We start from the raw sequence: 13,446 nt of genomic DNA, 5'->3' as shown, positions 1-13,446 counted from the left end.
AAATGCACTATCTGATTCTCCTCTGGGCGGAGTAGCCTCTTTACAACGTTGACAGCACAAATGAAAAGAACAGAATTGAAAGCACAGAAGGAATTGATTACAAGTTAGTTATTCTGATCTGTGCAAACCAGTGCTATATTTATAGCACTGGTCGGGGCGCCCCGAAGGGGTTCCGGGCGCCCTGGGGGGATAAAACTTTATCCCCCAACGTTCAGATCGAGTTTGACTCGATCTGGTCAAAAACCTCGTTCCGGGTGCCCCGGAGGGGTCCGGGCGCCCCGGATGGTTCTGGGCGCCCCGGATGGTTCCGGGCGCCCCGGACCCCAAAAGTCAACTCTAGTTGACTTTTTCCGTCCAGTCGCTCCGCTTCGGTTCAGCTCGTCTCAGTCCGGGTCTTCTGTTCCGGCTCCACTAGCTTGGGTGATCTCGGCCATCCGGAATAGGGCTCACCCGAACCCATGTTCCGGCCTTCTCCTCGAGCAGCCTTCCTTCCCGATTTCTCGTCCCTCGAACGCCGCGCACGTTCTTCTCGTCCACCGGTGTACTCTTCCGCGGTCACCTCGTCCCTCGGACGCACCGAGCCCGTCGGCTCTCTCCCGTGCCGTCCTTCTCGCTAGCCGCGTCTTCCGCTCGACTTCCTGTGTTCCTAAGCTCCTGCACACTTAGACACAAGGGTTAAACAAACGCAGGACCTAACTTAGCTTGTTTGATCACATCAAAACACCTTGGGATTCCAACAGTTGGTATATTCTTTTATTACTGTTAATTATACTTACTTGTAAAAGATTTTCGATATTATAGTTATTGCCCACCAGAAGCGATCAACGATCGCGGGCCTTGGAGTAGGAGTCGTCACAGGCTCCGAACCAAGTAAATATCCTGTGCCCTTCTGTGATTGTCTTTTCTTTACTGTTTCCGCTGTTTTAACTCGAACAATTTATGAATTCGAAACGTGTGAAAGCCACGAGTGCTATTTACCCCCCCTCCTCTAGCGCTTCTCGATCCAACAGGTTTAACAATTAGTCAATTAAATATTTATTTCAATAATTAGCTTCCAGGTTGTGGCGAGGCACTAGGCCTTCTTGGGTATTGGATCATCAACCACTTCTAGACAAAGCCTTTTAAAGAAATTAAATATTTAATTTCCTTTCTAAAATTTCTGGGTTTAACTAGTCAAGTGTGAATCAAACCTAAGTCCTTATTTACCCTAATGTAAGCATGTATAATGAAAAATAGTAAAGCAAACATCAGTCAATTCTATTTTATGATAAAGACAGTGTTTTTGTTAGCTCTCCCTAGATCATAGCCTCGATTAGGCATATCAAGATAACAGATTTGATCCTTGGGGATCCAATATTGACCAAGTCTAACTTGATTTATCAAATTAGACTTTGGGACCCATGCTTATTTAAACTTATGGTTAGCCTTATATCCAAGTCCAGATTGATTGTATACGGCTCTTTGTTTTCCAAGAATCAGATCAAGATTCTTGGAGCTCAAGGAAAACCATTCCAATGTTTCCTTTAGTTCCTTGACTTGACTTTTCAGTCTAGAATTTTTTTCCTCAAGTTGTTAGACTTGAGTTGAAGTTCTAGTCTGAACCGGATCAATCAAAGAGCTTGGGTTGGTCACTTCTTTAAGGACTATTACCTCCTTTTGAAGTGATTTGACTCGGATGTTAGATTTGACTAGATTTCTTAATAAATATGAAATTAAATTTTCTAGATCTTCTACTTGAGTACTAGCGAATAGAGAACTTATAATTTTGTTTGGCCCTTCGGAAATGGATACAGATCCGTGGCTTCGCTTGGACTCAGCTTCCAATTCTATCTCGGACTCGGTTTCTGCAACGTGAGCTTGTACCGGTAAGGTGAGGAAGCTTGTTTTCTCATCTTCTTCTTCGAAATCATTCGAGGATTCGAACCATGTTGCTTTCAACGTCTTTCTTCTTCGTTGCTTCTGGTTTGGACATTTAGGCTTGTAGTGTCCCTTCTGGTTGTAGCCGAAGCAGGTAACTCCAGACTTGGCTATCGTGTTCGATTGAGTTACCTTTTTCTTCCTAAGTGCTTTCCGAACTAGTTTGACTAGTTCGGTGGTGATTTCATCTTCTTCTGAGTCTGATTCATCTTCGTGCTCAGGTTTGGTTCTACGTTTGATTTTTGGTTCCCGTGTTCTACTTGTTCCTGCAATCAAAGCAATACCTTTCTCGGTCAGGCATGCATTAGTCTATTCATGAAGTTCAAATTCTGAAAAGAGTTCATCTAGTCTAATTGACGAAGATCCTTGGATAATTTATAGGCATCTACCATTGATGCCCGCAATGTATTCCTCAAAAAAGCGTTTAGTGCATACCTTATTACGTCGTTGTTCTCCACTTTCTGTCCGATCGCGTGGAGTCTGTTCAGAAGATTTTGTATGTGAGCATGAAACTAGCTCGCTGACTCACCTTCTTGTATTTTTATATTATATAATTTATTTAATATTAAGTCTCGTTTACTTACTTTCATGTCAGAAGTGCCCTCGTGCAGCTCGATCAATTTTTCCCACAACTCCTTTGCACTGTTGAAGGGACCAACCCGGTTTAGCTCTTCTTTGGTTAGGCTGCATTGAAGAGTTTGTGTTGCTTTTGCATCGGCTTCAATCTTTTTGTGGGTTGATGCACCCCATTTGTCACAGGGGATAAAGACACCATCTTCGGCGGGAAATGTGAATCCTGTCTGGATTATTATCCACATTTCCACCTGTGTCTTGAGGTGGTACTCCATTCGACCCTTCTAGTAGCCGAAATCTTCATAGGAGAAAAGAGGTGGGCGAGCTGTACTGTAGCCTTCTTGATGGGCCATTAAAAAAAATCTTGTACAAAAAAAATAATAAAAAATGTTCCAAGACTTGGTCTTAGATTAGTAGTGCGGGAGAAAAATAAAAATAACAATTCACTAATTTTGAGAAAAAAATAATAAAATATTAATACAAAAATATTTTTACAAATTTTGGTAACTGTGATATTTTGCTAATACTAACCAATGGTGAAAAGAAGAAAAAGAATTTTTCAAAGATAATTTTAGAAGAAAAAAATGAAAGCCATAAGAATATTTTGAAAACAAAAGCGATATATAATTTTCTTTCAAAAAGAACCCCCTTTGCTCGATTGGTGGTTTCACCAATTCAGAGTGGCCTAACTCTGATGCTAATTGTAGGATCGATAATGTGCTAAGAACGCAGCGAAACAAAGAAAGACACAAAAGCAATCGCTAACATTATTTCTTTTACTTGGTTCAGAGCCTGTGACGACTCCTACTCCAAGGCACGCGATCGTTGATCGCTTACATTGGGCAATCACTAATAGCTCAGAAATTCTTTACAAGTAAGCAATTACAAGTACAAAACTAAACAAAGTATATGTTGGTGCGGGAAGTATCCGACGATCGACCGTTGTTTTGATAATGGCAAAGGAATTCAAAGTTAAGTTGTTTTGTGATCTAATGCACTTAATTGAGTGTTTCAGGAAAGTCCTAGCTGCGGTTAGGCAGGTGGAAAACCCTAGGGGGTGGTAACCCTAGGTCATAGGGGGTGGTAACCCTACATGGAAAGTCTTGGCGGGTCGAGAGCTTCAGGCAAAAGTCCTAGGGGGTAACCTTAGGTGGAAAGTCCTGGTGTCGCGAACCAGGTGAAAGACTGGACCAGCCGGGAAGCGGAAGTCCAGCAGAAAGTCCGGAAGCTTCAAACGCTGAGCAAAAGTCCAGTCGATCTGGAGGATCGCACTAGCAACAGGTAAATCTCCTGAGTGGAGTAGGTGAGGACGCGTTTCCCGTAGAGGGAACAGTAGGCGTCGGGACGACCTAGGGTTTCCGGTTGGGAATCCAAAGTCAGACCCGGACAGCCTGACGACTGTCAAGTATTTCTATCATATTGTTTCTGTGCTAACTTTGTTTTTCAGGGTTTGTGTTTGGGACTAACACATTTGGCAGGAACAAAGGAGCAACTTAGACCTCGGATGAACAGTGTCCGAAGCGCCTCCATGGGGCTTGGAGGCGCCTCGGGTGCTAGCCGAAGCCAGCTGTCCAGGGACGCTGGAGGCGCCTCGAAGGTCACTGGAGGCGCCTTGGACCAGGCATTGGAGGCGCCTTGGAGCAGCTTGGAGGCGCCTTCAGTGGGATAAGGCGCGACCAGATCAGAGCTGATCCACGCGTGTGACTCGGCGGCCTGGAGGCGCCTCGGACAGGCTTGGAGGCGCCTCCAGCACTGTTTAAAAGGAGACTTCGAGCAGCAGCTTAGAACAAGAATTTACAAATGATCCTTCTGCGTTCAACTGCTAACGAGTTCATCCCGAAGTGCTGTGACGACATACCGACGACACGGAACTCCAGATTTTGATATTCTTACTGTCGGCATTGTTTTCTTTTATAGTTCTAATTGTAATAATCTTGTAACAATCTTTCGAGCTTATAGTTGTTGCCCACCGAAAGCGGTCAACGATCGCGGGCCTTGGAGTAGGAGTCGCCACAGGCTCCGAACCAAGTAAACGACCGTGTTATTGTGTTGTTCCATTTTCTTTATTTCCGCTGCGTGTTTCACTTCGATAGTTTTACGAAAAGAACAAAATAGCCACGAGCGCTATTCATCCCCCCTCCCCCTCCCCCTCTAGCGCTTTCGATCCAACAGTATATTGACAATATAAGGATGAGTAAAAGAGTCGTTAATTGTCGAAGCAGTAGTTGAGCGTTGTTAAAGTGTTTCGGAGCAGCATATAGGAGCGCAAGTAGTCTGATTTTCGGTGTGCCTGAAGTGCTGGCCGAGACCCCTTTTTGTAGCTTCTTCAAACCTGATCCAAATCCTCTGATCTCGAGATCAAGATTTGACTCGACCCGGATCGGTCGACCGATCCCCAGGTTCGGTTGACCGAACCTGCTGAATTCTCCCAGCCTTCCGTCCAGATACAGCCTCTCCAGATAGCGCCTTCGTTCGGTCGACCGATCCCACCATTTAGTCGACTAATCAACTGATGATCTTCGCCTCATCTGATCCGATCAACCCGGCTCGACTGAGTCACTGCTTATCCTCGATTCAGTTGATTGATCCCGAGGTTTGGTTAGCCAATCCCTCAATCGAATCTGGTCTGATCTCTGAAAATCTGATCCTGATGTACTGGAGTTCGGTCGACCGATCAAAGCTAAGTCCAACCCTGCAAAACTTGTTAGTTTCCTGCAAAATAAAGTTATACAAATAGCAATTAATATGTAAATAAATAATTGACAGCTTTCGAACTGTCTGATTCTGACTTCGGATTTCCTCCGGAAACCCTAGGTCAAATCGACGTCTACTGTTCTCTCACTAGGAATGCGTCCCCACCTACTCCTCTCAGGAGAAGCTACTTATTGCTAGATTGGTTCTTCAGACCGACTGAACTTTCCGCCTAGGGTTACCATCCTTAGGACCTAGGGTTACCTCCCCCTAGGGTTTTCCATAACCTAGGGTTACCACCCCTAGGACCTACGGTTACCTCCCCCTAGGATTTTCCATAACCTAGGATTACCACCCCCTAGGACCTAGGGTTACCTCCCCTTAAAATTTTCCACCTATGTAACCACAGTTAGGACATTCCATCACCTAGGGTTACCACCCCCTAGGACCTAGGGTTACCGCCCCTTAGGATCTAGAGTTACCTCCCCCTAGACTTTTCCACCTGTCTAGAATCCAATAGGACTTTTACCTAAGATAACTTAGTACTTTCCTGCAAGCTCAAACAATCTTGTTAGTTCACAAGACAACTTAACTTTGGACCCTTTGATATAATCAAAACCCAGGTTCGATCGTCTGTTAACAAGGAAACATTTGATTCTCCATCAATGGTAATAAAAGATGGAATCTGTCACCCTAATGACTCCACACGATAGACCCCACTCTATTAATCATCTAAGGATGAGTGTTATAATAAACAATTGATTCAATTTGATTTTTAATTGATATACCATTGTACTCTCCCATTTCTATATTACTCCATATATCCTATAAATATGGGTATTTGATACATCTATTGAATAAGATCTTTGTCTTCAATTCTCTCCTCCCACTATTAAATTATAATACTCATGCAATCTCTTAAATTTATCCATATTTTTATTTTTATTTTTGAAACTCTACTAAAAATTTTAAAAATACAAAAGAAGGTTAATAAAAAAATTATTTTTTTTTATTTTTTTATTATTTATTATTATTTAATATCTAACTACAAAAAAATAAGTAAAAGTGGAATAAAATTAGGAGAAATTTTATTATTTAATTTTTATTAACCTTCTTTTATATTTTTTAAAGTTCTAAAATTAAAAATATAAATAAAACATAATTTTTTTAAAAAAAATTGAGCTTTTTAATTGTCATTAATGGCTTTTATAAAAAACTTTAAATTCCGTAGCCAGCCGCCTTTCTCTTTTTTAATCGAAAGTGAAAAAGTAACCAATTTGCATTTCTTCTCTCGGCCGGCCACTCCCGATAAATACACATCGGCCGATCACTACAAGCCCAGTGGAAGGAAGGGCTCGAGATCCTTGTTCGCCTCAAATTCGGTTCCCCTTCTCACCGTTTACAAGATCGGCAAGTTTGACCTTTCTCACAGGTCAGAGCTTCTTTTTCTTTTCTTTTCGGGCGCCTTCCTAACATCGAATCGAATCACATGAATGCAGTTCTTTGTGGCAAACAAGATATCAAAAAAAAAAAAAAAATCTGATTTTGTTCCAATTTCTGAATCTGAAACGAATTGCGCTGGCTCTGCTTGCAGAATTGTGCTGGCGCCGTTGACAAGGCAGAGGTCGTACGGGAACGTGCCGCAGCCGCACGCCATCTTGTATTATTCTCAGCGGGCATCCAAAGGCGGCCTTTTGATTTCGGAGGCAACTGGAGTTTCCGACACTGCACAAGGGTAGGGTGGGCTATTTCCCCGACTTATCTCAGATGTTGCTGTGATCGCTGTTTATGGGTTTTGATTTGTTGCGTTTGCTCATTGAATCTGGTTGGGTAAGGTATGAATACACTCCCGGTATTTGGACCAAAGAACAGGTGGAAGCTTGGACGCCCATTGTGGATGCAGTTCACGAAAAGGGTGGCACCTTCTTTTGCCAGATTTGGCACGTTGGAAGGGTTTCCAACACTGGCACTTCTCTCAAACCTCTGCCTTTCTCCCTTCTCTTGGCTAAAGTATGTTTTGTTTAGGTGCAAGTCCTGATCGCGAGTTTGGAACCACTCTACTTTTGTGTTGGTTCTTAAGCAAACACACTCTAGATGTATGAAAGAAATAGTCGATATAGTTGGCTTATCTAAGCTAAAATTGATTCTTTTTTTCCCTTCTATCTATACTGTGTTGCATCATGCTGAGGTAGGTATCTCTAACCATTCTGCTCAGGATTACTTGTTGAGACTGGATTACTGCCAGTGTCACCCATATAGGGATGTCCAGCATTGATTCATATATCAAGATGCTCCTCTTGCAGATCTTCAGCCCAATGGGCAAGCTCCAATTTCATGTACTAATAAGCCATAAGTCCTCAACTACGAGCCAATGGCGTTGATGAAGTGAGTTTTTCTGTCCCACGGAGATTGGAGACAGAAGAAATTCCTTTGGTTGTCAATGATTTTAGACTTGCTGCTAGAAATGCCATAGAAGCTGGTAAGACTACCTACGTTTTTATATGTTCTTCATTTTCTTATTCCAAAGAAGAAACTAAAGCTGTTGCTGATTTGTAACTTGCCATCCATGCTAACACAATTATCAAATATTTTAGAGCCACAAGCTGCTCTAAGAATTTCATATATCTTCTTTTTTTGCTAACTTTGATCTTTCAATATGTGAAACATAAGGATTACATGGTTCATCTTATTATTCATGGTTCATTGATCAAGCTTAATAAGCCTCAGACTAGAGCAAAGTCCTTCACTATTTGGACAGAATAATTTGTATGTTCATGATGATAAAAATGAAAACTTATAGCTTATATACTTGCAAAGTCCAATCCCAAAGATGTTCCTTTATGTTATGTCAAATACCAACTTATTTTTGATGCATCAATCCCTTTTCTTCAGTAGATTTTGTGTTCTTCATTTCAATCTTTGGCTGTTATAGTCATCTGAGTGTTTCAAGGTTGTTTTTGGCTCTTCTTTGATTTAGTTATCTGGTTTACTGATGTCTACTAGGTTGCCATTGTTATATAGGTGTTTTCTTTCTTTTTTTTCTCTTAATATATATTTCCCTTTTTTCTCTGTTTCTAGTTTTAGAAAATATATAGAATTTTAAGTACAATAATAAAATATTTTCAAGATAGAGTCAAGAAAGTGTTTTGAATTAGATATTGTAAATATGGTTGTCATGTAAACTTCGATGGCAAATAGGGTGAAGGATATAACATGGTTAATTTTTTGATCGTCATGAGGTAAAGGTGCCACATTTAAAGAGAGATGATGGTTGTGGTTTGGTGTATGGAGAACAAAAGTTATCCGTCTAAGTAAGAAATATTTCTAAAATTGGCAAGATTGTAGAAATGATCGCAGTGAAAAGATATAAAGGAGATAAAAATAAAGTTTAAAGGTAAGAAGTCTCATAAGAATTGCAATGTTCAAAGTATATGACAAGTTGGGATTAAGGATGAGGAAAAGGGTATTTATCAAATTACTATGGAAAAAATCAGTGTTCTAAATGGCAGTCGAGACGACCGCCTAAGTAGGAGGCGAGCATCAACCGCACCGCCTCTGGCTGAGGCGGTGCTTTAGGCGGTAACTCACCTTCTTCCGCCACCGTCGCGCTTGGAGTTGCCGCTACTGTTGTTTCGCCACCGCGACACATCCGGATGGATGGCTTGGGCCCAACGATGAGTTTTGATGCATCGTGCGAGCCCGGACAAAGCATGTGGGCCCTGTGACACGTCCGCACTCATCGCGCAAGCCCAAACGCGTCGCTCGAGCTCGACGACATTCCCGGAGGTGTCACCCAGACCCGACAATAGGCCTCGACATGTTGTTCAACCCAGTGACGTGCCCGAACTAGTCATGTGGTCCCGACAATGTGTCCAACTCATCAGTCAACTTAAACAGAATACACGGGTAAGTTGTAAGTTAGAATTTAATTAAATTACTTTATGTTAATAATTTTAATCAACTCCTAACTATGACTGGGATTATATATATATATATATATATATATATATATATATATATATATATTAAATTTTTAATTAATATATTTACTTAAAAGTAAATATTATAAAGAATAATAATTATTTATAATATTATATATAAAAAACGTAAAAATATTCAACTGCCTAGGCATCGCCTAGACGACCGAGGTGGTAGGCAGTCATTGACCGCCACGCCACCACCTACCGCCTACAGCCGACCGCCATTTACAACAATAAGAAAAATATATAGATTTTGATAAATATTATATTACAAAAGGTATAAATCAAAAGATTTTTCTTGATTATAATCAAATATAGGAAATATAAAAGAATATTTTATAAACAAATTAATTAGAACTCTTTACAGAATCTACTTTTAGGATTGAAAACTAAGAAAAGCTTAGAAATTATAGATTTTTTTTGTAAGATAGGTTTCTTTAGGAGGATATTTAGATATTAAAAGTTTCTTTAGATTTATTTGGGAGTTTGTTTAGATTTTTTAAAGCTTTAGATTTATTTGGGACTTTCTAAAATTGTTTTGGTAACGAAGTTGTATTTTGTATTTCTTGTATTAGGTCATCCTTCAATTATTAATATTTTTCCCTCTTCCGTGAATTAAGTTATTCCCCGTGCTACATCAATTGATATTAGAGCTAAAATTCCTATTCAGTCTATGTAATCCGATCCTTTCCCTCCCATGAATACACCGCCACTTTCGTCAATCGCACCATTCCCATCCAACTCCTCCCCTTACTGTCAACAAATAAAAAAGGGAACTTATGCATAATTCCCTATAAGCCACCATGGATACCTTTATATTTGTAGCTGCCTAGCCACTCCTTCCAATCCACTAACCTCCTTCGCTCTATATCATCTGCGATTAGGGGTGTAAACGAGCCAAGTCGCTCGCGAGCTATTCGAGTCTCGACTCAAAACAAAAAGTTCGTTCGAGTTCGTTCGATTAAGTTAACGAGCCAAGCTCAAGCTTGATTTTGAGCTCACAAACATTATCGAGCCGAGCTCAAGCTTAACAGTATTTGGTTTGTGAATTCGCGAACATATTCATTTAGGCACTTGCAATCGTGTTCGTTAAGAGGCTCACGAACATGTTCTTTAAGAGGCTCGTTTATATATATATATATATATATATATATATATATATATATATAATAATAATAATAATAATAATAATAATAATAATAATAATAATAAATGAGCTCGAACTAAGCTTGTTTAATTTTTAAACGAGTTTTTTTCAGCTGAACTTGAGCTATTTAATTTAATTACGAGCCGAGCTCGAGCTTAAGAATTAAAGCTCGAATCAAACTCAAGTCGAGCTCGAGCTTAAGGATAACGAGTCGAGCCCGAGCTCAAGCCTCTTACTGTTCGGCATAGCTCGGCTCGTTTACAGCCCTATCTGCGATGAAGGAATCACTCTAGCAACTACCACTAGCTCCTATTTGTGCCTCAAAGATGCCATCATTTCCATCTTGTCTCTTAGCCATAGTCTGCACTAGTCACCATTACTGCTTGAGATGCTTAAAAACCAACCTACAAGTCCCAAGTTGGCTTCACCAAAGGCTTTGCATGCCTATGCCTTATCCATTTGTTGTTTCATATAGTCCAACCATTTGTTGTTTCCTATGCTCGCCACCACATATTGTTGCCTTCCCCCATTTTTTTTAATCCACGTATCTAGCTCTTACAATTTAACCTAGAAGTGATCGATCCAACCCCATGAAAGTTTTCCACCGACCATCAGAGTAAATCAGGAAGCGCAAATGACTCCTGACGAATTACCCAACGTCATAAGTTTTTCAAACTCCTCAAGTGTAATATACCTTGGATGAGATTTGAACCCTTATTACCTAGGGAGCTCGTCCCACCTCTTACCATCGCACCATAGCCCTGGGGGCGTTGTTGCCTTCCCTTGGTTGGCTCTTTACACAGTTGATTATGTGATCCTTACTTTAGATCATAGCTAATTTACAACCCCAAGACTTTTCTATTGCATGAACGATATCATGCCCATCATGGAGACACTTGCACAACAAACTTCAACAACAAAATACACTTGCATTACTTTGGTAACATAATTCCTCAATTAAAATTTATTTTTGTTTAATTTAATTGATCCTTTTGAATTTACATAGGTTTTCTCACAAAATACTAGTTTTTCCCTCACCACAACCAAATCACAATCCTTTATTCATATCTTAGTTTATCAGTTTTACAATTTTTTATAAATATCATTACTTTGTTAACCCTGAGCATGACATGTTGAACCCCACTTTGAGAGAAATAGATAATAGGTGTGATCATTGGAAATCAGGTGTGAACTTGGAAAACTAACTTAAAACCCTAAGAAGTCACTTGGATGTTGTAGAAAGATTCTTAAAATAAATTATTAGAAAACCAGGCGATATGGGTAAAGAAAATAAATAGAATATTAGATCATTCAGACAATGATTATGACTATTTTTTAATAGAATCATAGATGAAGATGAAAGAGGCATCACTAGATATGATAAAGTGGCCACTCTTAGCTTTAGTAGTAGGATATATCTAAATGAATTCCTCGATTGGTTAGACTAAATTGAGGATTATTTTGATTGTTATGACATAAGTTCGTTAACTTACAATTTGAAGAATGAAGGCTAGAGAAAGCTTTAGAGCTTTCCTTATTCACATCATTGAAGGACTTATGCTAGAAATCCAAGCAAACTCAGTGTTGGGAGGCAATACAAAATGATTTAAAAGTTGAATATTGCTACTTAATAGCTTTGACTAGAGTCTAATAGTAGGATAAAATCCATGCAATCAATTGAAATAGTTGGGACTTGATGTTGATAGTGTCCAATTCATTTCAATAATGGTGAAATAATCTTGCATATCTATCCCTTTTGCTTAAAAGGGAATTATATTAGATTAACTGAACTGCAGAACTCTGAAACGAAATTTATAACTATACATCAGTTTATTTGGAAAGTTCTGTCCTTGGCAATTTTACATCTTAATTCCCGAAAATTGATTTTATAAGTTTTAATCAGAATCAAGCACAAATTTTGGGACTGTTTTTTTTTCCAAAAATATGCTTTGTTTACTCGGGCGTGTCACTGTGCCACATAGGTTTTGATGGAGTTGAGATTCACGGAGCACATGGCCACTTAATTGATCAATTCTTGAAGGATCAAGTGAACGATCACACAGACCAGTATGGCGGAAGCCTAGAGAATCGTTGCCGCTTCGCTTTAGAGGTAGTCGAAGCTGTCGCTGCTGAGATTGGAGTTGACAGAGTTGGAATAAGACTTTCTCCTTTTTACCAACTTTTCAGAAGCCAGAGATTCCAATCCTGAAGCTCTCGGACTGTACATGGTTAATGCTCTCAACAAATATGGGATTGCATACTGTCATATGGTGGAGCCCAGGATGTCTTCCACCAATGAGGAAAGCATTCAAGGGAACTTTTATCGCCGTCAGGGGTTATGATAGAGAAGAAGACAACCATGCCATCTCAAGTGGTTATGCAGATCTGGTGGCTTATGGACGCATTTTCTTAGCAAATCCGGACCTTCCTCGGCGGTTCGAATTGAATGCTCCACTTAATAAGTATAACAGGGAAACCTTCTACACTTCTAATCCAGTTGTTGGATAGACAGACTATCCATTCCTTTAGTTTGATTCATAAACTAGCAAGTTCTGAGTTATGAAACTTCATTTACGATAATCTCATTGAAGATGCAACTCTATATGACAAAAGGTGACTCACTCACCTCAAACGTCCCTCACCATCGGCCCCACAATGAGATACAGCTCTAGATTCTACTGTTTGTGAGGGTAGGAAAGTGTTTACTTTGCCTTCAATAATTATTTCTCTTCGGTTGAGAATCAGTTATGAAACATATCTACAGTCAATGACTTTGATGTTCTAAGGGAATTATCCAATATATGCATGTAAAACAACATGAAGCCATGAATTCTCAAACTCTCACATTATTATATTGGACCGGAAGAATTTTACTAGTGTTATCTTAAGCATGAGAGGGGGTTTGTGCCTCTTGATGTGTATTATTTCATGCAAGTTTTGATGGAAGTTGTAAAACCTAATATGCATGATCTCTAGAAACCAAATAAGAACTCGACATAGGAAATATTAAGCATGAATCTTGTTTCAACGAAAGCATGACATTAACATCAAAGCATAAACAAGAGTGACAAAGAACTAGATTGAAGAGTCATGGTCTTTGTTCTTTAGTGTCGTCTGATCCCTATGGAAGAAGAACAA

At 39.8% G+C, this 13,446-nt stretch overlaps 1 pseudogene; it reads left to right on the top strand.

Annotated features, from left to right (window-relative positions):
- The first annotated feature begins 6,380 nt into the window (after positions 1–6,380).
- LOC122050594 lies at positions 6,381–13,181 on the top strand (annotated as a pseudogene).
- The last annotated feature ends 265 nt before the right edge of the window (positions 13,182–13,446 follow it).

Source organism: Zingiber officinale, chromosome 3A (genome assembly GCF_018446385.1).
Source record: "Zingiber officinale cultivar Zhangliang chromosome 3A, Zo_v1.1, whole genome shotgun sequence".
In the NCBI taxonomy this organism is placed as follows: domain Eukaryota; kingdom Viridiplantae; phylum Streptophyta; class Magnoliopsida; order Zingiberales; family Zingiberaceae; genus Zingiber; species Zingiber officinale.
This window is presented reverse-complemented; position numbering and strand designations above follow the sequence as displayed.